Source organism: Neofelis nebulosa, chromosome 11 (genome assembly GCF_028018385.1).
Source record: "Neofelis nebulosa isolate mNeoNeb1 chromosome 11, mNeoNeb1.pri, whole genome shotgun sequence".
NCBI lineage: Eukaryota > Metazoa > Chordata > Mammalia > Carnivora > Felidae > Neofelis > Neofelis nebulosa.
The window spans coordinates 55,018,495-55,024,494 of NC_080792.1; the positions used below are offsets into that span (position 1 = coordinate 55,018,495).

Below are 6,000 nucleotides of genomic sequence, written 5' to 3' on the forward strand. Positions count from 1 at the left end.
CATTTTCTCTTCAGCGAGTCAGTTTTGTTTTGCTTTTCAAAAGTAGTCCTGGGATTTTAGACTGAAACTTGTAATATTGCAAAGCAGTGTCTTCACCTGCTGCAACTTTAAACTGAAGTGATACATCCAAAGGACATTAATACCACAGCTACTGATATCAGAGTCCATGAAATTCTCTATTTCCTCTTTATGCCAGAATATAAATTTTCTGAAGTGAGTAATTTTTATGACCTGACCACTTAAATTTCATATATTTTGCATAGATATATGCAACGTGGTTTTATGGCTTTGAATTTCCTTTGTAAACATTTGAGAAAAGAAAACTTTATCCTTTTGACATTATGTAAATTGAGACACTTCTAACATTTCTTGCTTCTATGTCATTTCCGTCCAAGTTGGAATAACGACTATTGCTATAGATGCAAAATTACATTGGCCAATAGAAAGTTGCTTCCTGAAACTGAAATTCGGCTATAAATAACATTCAAAAAGCAGTTAGGTCCTCCCTGGTAAAAATAAATTGGCAAGATGTTTGCACTGGGTCCTAAAATCGCTTTCCTAGCTCTAAACATTCCTCATCCCAGTGCCTGACTACAACTCAGATCGATCCTTCACTTTACGAAGCCATTCATGATTCATGAACACCATAAAAGATAAAGATCTGTTCTTAATTGTTACTTTAATTATATGTCTTTCATCTTTGTAATTCCATAACTTCCCATGTTATGCCAAGGGAGGCAGGAAGCATCGATCTCTCAGGAACCCAAGCCAGGCTCACTGTGTACATAGAGTCCTGCCTGGGTCCATAAAAGAAATAACATCTACCCACCCGCGTCCCTGTCCCGGCCCTCTGGCCACTTCATACCCCCTCCCCTCCGCACGCCCCCTCCGGTTTTCAGACAGAAAATTCCGCAGCGCTAGTGGCCCGGAGGAAGGCGAGCCCGGGAGCCGAGGGCGCGAGCCCAGCTCCGGTACAGGCACTCAGTGTCTCGGGGCGCGGGCACCCGAACAGCGGGTCGCCGCTTCCCACGGCTTCCTGGGGGCCACCGGGTGAAGCAGGGACAGCTCGCCTTCCTCGAGGAGCGAGCGCCGCGGCCGGAGTCCTGAATGCAGGGTCTTCATCTCCCAGCGGCCCTCCGAAGGTCCCTCCCGCAGCTGCAGCCGCCCCTCAATGAAAGTGCAATTTGTTATCTCTCCCAGCCCGGAGGAGAAGTCCCGGTTTGGTCTCCGCTCCAGCCCCGCTCATTCAATTCACTGAATACCGCGTCTCAAGGTTGGCCACGCGATTCGCCGGGAACTGGCCTCGGCCGCGGGCGGGGGGCGACTCTACAGTGACCTCCCCCTTGAATCCCGTCCTCTGTGTATGTGTCTCTCTCTTTCTGTGTCTCGTTCTCCCCCTGCGAGCTTCTGTCTGTCTCTCTTTGTGTCTCTGTTCTCTGGCTTTCTCTCTTACGCGCGCGCGCACACACACACACACACACACACACACACACACACACGGGAGGAGGCTCTCTCCACAACCAAAGCCAAAATGTCACCTAAAAACCCAAGTGCAACAACTTGCCTGGCAAACGACCCAGGAGCCTGCCGAGAACTCCCCTGCAGTGAGCAGCCCCCTCCTCCCCTGCAAGGTGCACCGGGGGTTGGGGCGGGGGGAGGTGTGAATTTGGCCGGTGGAGATGACGGGAACTAGTGTTCTCCCCTCCCCCTTCCAGGACCCTGTCGCAATTAGAAATCCGTCCCCTCCCCGGGCCCCAAGAGGGAGTAGCCAGGAACACAAGCCCGGAGAGGGGCGCGCTGGCCCCCGGATTCCCGGGGTCCCCAGGGGGTCCGGGAGTGCGCCCCAGGCGGCGGATGGCGAAGGAGAAGCGGGCCAAGGGAGCCCAGCCCATAGTCCCTCCGCGGGCGAGAGGAGCGGCGACCGCGCGGCGGTCAAGAGACACCCAGCGCGCTGCGATCGCGGTGGTTGGCGGCGGCCCGGGCTCCGGTTGCTGCCGCCACGCGCGCACGCCCCAGCCCCGCAGCGCAGCCCGGCGTTACCTTGCCGCTGCCCGCAGTCCGGCCCTGGATCCCTGCTTCCGTCCGTCGGTCCCACGAGCCTCGGGGGGAGGACGAAAAAGGGTGTCCCCGCGGCCCGGACAGGGTCTCAGCGAGGCGACGGGAAGCAACGGAGAGAGGAGCAGAGGCGGCTGCGACCGCTCCCGCCGATGCTGCCGCCGACTTCGCCGGGCCGGAGGTGTCGGAGAGGCCGTGTCCTCGGGATTGCGGCGCCCGGAGCGCAGCGCTCGCCTCTGGCGCGGAGGCTGAGCGCCGGGACGCGGCAAGCTGGGGCGGCGAGGCTGGGCTGGTCACCCGCCCCTGGGTGCATGTTAATACGGTGGGGAGGAGGAGTCCCGCGCTTCCTCCGCCCAACCACCGGAGCCGGCGGGCGGGCGGCGGCCGCGGCCCGGAGCCAGCCGCTCCCACCCGCCCCAGCTACTACGGCGCGGCCACTCGCCCTGGCCCCAGCCCAGGCACGTGCGCCGAGGCCGCGGGGAGGCGCCCGGCCTCTCCCGGAGCGTGCTCTTGGCCTGCGGCCTCTGCCCGCTCAGCCTTCCGGTGGCGAGTGCACTCACGCGCATTCAAACCGGACCGACGGGAAAGCACCGCGTGCCTGGGACGGAACCGAGAGGCGGCCCCCCGTTAGTGGGCGTGCCCCGTCCGTTCCGTGGCGCAGAGTCTCCGGGGAATTGAACCTGCTCTTCTACTCTTGCCAGCCGTTGTCCCTAACCTTGTCTTTTAAAGACAGGGGCTCGGGAGAACTCGTAACAACAGTTCTTTCTCGCAGGAGATCAACTTGGCGAAGAGAGGGTTTCCTGTCCTCTCCTCTCTGTCCTCGCTCGGGGTCCCCACTAGAATTTTTGAAGAAGTAATCGCCAGGGAGGAGACAGGGTAGATTCACAAGAACGGACGTTCAAACCCAGTGCCATTACTTTCACTTACTCCTCGGAACCTCAGTTTCCCTTGTCTACACAAAGATGGCTCTTGGGTGCGTGGGTGGGTGTGGCTTAGGTTACACGATATTTATTCCACCGGTTCTCTCGGTATTAACGAAAAGGAATCCCTTTTCCTCCTGTCCTCCGACCTCAGTAAACTCCCCACTCACTATCCACCCCCATGTGTATTTGGAAGCCAGACCCATTCACAGAGGCCGAGGACCGGGCGTCTAAGGGCTCTGCAAATACGAAGAATCCACGTGGCTTCAAAGTAAGACTAGAGAGAGTGTGAATAGGTGAACCGAGACGTGGGTCAGAGAGAAAAGGCAATTAAGTATTTATTGAGCTCCTGCTCTACCCACTTAAGTACACTGTTCTGAATAATAGTTAAAATAATCGTGGTTAATCACCGTCTTCCTGTTTTCCTCTACTCAAAAAAAAAAAAAAAAAAAAAGGGTGTCTTCGTGGACAATGTCCTTTGTTCCATAGCTTCCAGAGAGAATATTATGCCAAAGAGTATATAATCTTCTTTATGTAATTTTACCCATAAAGTTATAGCATAAGATTTAGCATCTGCTTTGTGTGATATCTAATTATAAATATTAATAGCATATCCTTTTTAAGGAAACACTTCTAAAAATGCAGGGAAGTGAAAAACGGTTTCCATAAAAATATGACTCAGATAAATAATCGCTTTTCCGCAATTTCACTGAGTGATTTTCCATTAAAGAAGAAAAAGAAAAAAAAAAAAACCTTTAAACCACTAAACAGCCAAGGAAATGGAAGTAAACCCTCAGCAGTGTAGTAATATGATCACTAGTGCTTTAACAAGCCTCTAAAAGATATCCCAGCCAGTTCAAGAAGGGTTACAGAGAGGCACCTAATATTTCAAATAACATTCCATGAAAAGGCAAAGTAAAAAAATAAGCCTTCCTAATCTGTAAAAAGCAACTACCTTGCCCTTCCAAACCTGTAAATATGTTTAATCCATAGAATTTTAATGAGGCCATATAAATAAGACTGCCCTAACTCAAATTAGGGGATGTTAGTGAATAAAATTACTTGGAGTGGAAAATCAATTTTCTTACAAAATTCATGTGGTAGACTTACCCTAGCAATGATATTATCTATGTCACACTACGATGATGAGGGTTTTCTAACTGTAAGCGACAGAACCCAGTTTGGCTAACTTAAGAGAACGTAATTTATTGGAAAGACATGGAAACTTCCAGAACTGAAGGGAGGGCTGGAAAGCAGTCTTAGAACCAGGCAGGATTTACGGCAATACTGGAGGCCTAGGAGGCCTGAAAGATAGAAGGGCTTTGGTTTTGTGCTACACGGTCAACGTGGATAAATGCCAACTGTTTCTTCTGACCTCACATTACTGGATCAAGAGTCAAGTCACAGGGGAGAGCATTTGACGGGCCAAACTTCAGTCAGGCAGTAACTCCCTGGCTGTGCCAGCACAGGGAGAGAAACCATTTGATTCTTTGACTTCCAGAATGGAAGGCAGGTACCTGGATGTATCACCTTTCCATAATGATCTGTGACTGGCAAGTGTAAAACAAGTTCAGGGAGCTGTTAAGAAGGAGAATTTGAGGGGCGCCTGGGTGGCTCAGTCGGTTGAGCGTCCGACTTCCGCTCAGGTCACGATCTCACGGTTTGTGAGTTCGAGCCCCGCATCAGGCTCTGGGCTGATGGCTCAGAGCCTGGAGCCTGCTTCCGACTCTGTGTCTCCCTCTCTCTCTGCCCCTCCCCCATTCATGCTCTGTCTCTCTCTGTCTCAAAAATAAATAAACATTAAAAAAAAAAAAAAGAAAGAAAGAAGAAGGAGAATTTGATACCGAGGTGAAAAAGAAAAAGAACAATGCCTATTATGTTGGCTGGCTACGAAATTCACATAATTCCTAGAATTGAATGCCAGTCTGCTAACATCTTAATTTTAGCCCGGTTGAATTGATTTCAGACTTCTGATCTCCAGAACTGTAAAATAATAAATGCATGTTGCTGTAAGCCACCAAGGTTCTAGTAATTAGTAAGGGCAGCCATAGGAGACTAATATAGACAGCACCCTCTCCAAACCATTCTGTTGGTAGCAGGAAGCATGTGAGCCCTTACTATAGAAGAAATACAGGAAGGTATAGCTACTTTTGGAGTAGCTAACGTAAAGGAGGCTACGTCAGCAATACATTGGTAAGAACAGAAAATCGGAGACCACGGTCAGATAGCGTTACTATCAGAAGTTTCCATGTTCTGGTCAAATCAAAATGGAGGCATTCCTCCTAGACCACAACACGGTCAAACAAGTAAAATTCCATTAAGGTGAAGTAGAATTGTTAAAGAAGAAAGAACTGGAAGGGAACCTGAATGGTCAGTGTGAAAGCCATACAAGTTTCTTCTGCCTTAATAAAGCATTCCCATTCATTCTCATGGTTTTAAGTGACATTTACATGGTGATCTCAGATCTGTAGCTTCAGCCTTGACCTCTCAGCTCAGTTTCATGTTTGTGAATCCAAAGACAAAACCACTTGAACCCTCCACTGGTAGCCCAAACTCAACAGGTCCAAAGTAAACTCATCACTTTCTGCCCTTCCTCTCCATTCAAATTTTATTTCTTTTCCTATTATGCCATAGGGGTTCATGACACTGTCACCCACCGAGTCACTAAATGTCAGAAACCTGCAAGTTACGCTGGACTTCCTCACACACCACCTTTCATCCATCACCAAACACTCCTTGCTTCTCTTACCATCTGAATTTATCTTGAATCCTTCCTATATTTATTTCCATTTCTCTTACACATCCCCATCAGGCTTGGTCATATCACCTCTGGGGTATTATCCTCCCAATTTCTTTTCTCACCTCCCAATTTACCATCTTTCCTGCTCTTCATTGCAAGAAAATCGGTCTTCTAAAAATTGAATTCCAACCATGCTGCTCCGGTGTAGCTCCTTACAGTATAGCTCCTTACAAAGTTTAAAAAAGTAGCTCCTTATAATGGCATACAAGGCTCTCCATACACTTG

General features: G+C 49.8%; 1 protein-coding gene across 8 annotated transcripts in view; it reads right to left on the reverse strand.

Moving 5' to 3' along the window:
• Positions 1 to 2,479, reverse strand: part of DLGAP1 (DLG associated protein 1) — a 908,014-nt gene extending 905,535 nt beyond the window's left edge. For 2 of the 8 annotated variants that reach the window (XM_058692590.1, XM_058692589.1), the window contains exon 1: positions 2,041 to 2,477. The gene's annotated coding sequence lies outside the window, so the exon portion shown is untranslated. Of the gene's footprint in view, positions 1 to 2,040 lie in introns of all 8 variants that reach the window. The other 6 variants (XM_058692596.1, XM_058692591.1, XM_058692592.1 and 3 more) reach the window with 5 other exon arrangements.
• Between the last annotated feature and the right edge of the window lie 3,521 nt (positions 2,480 to 6,000).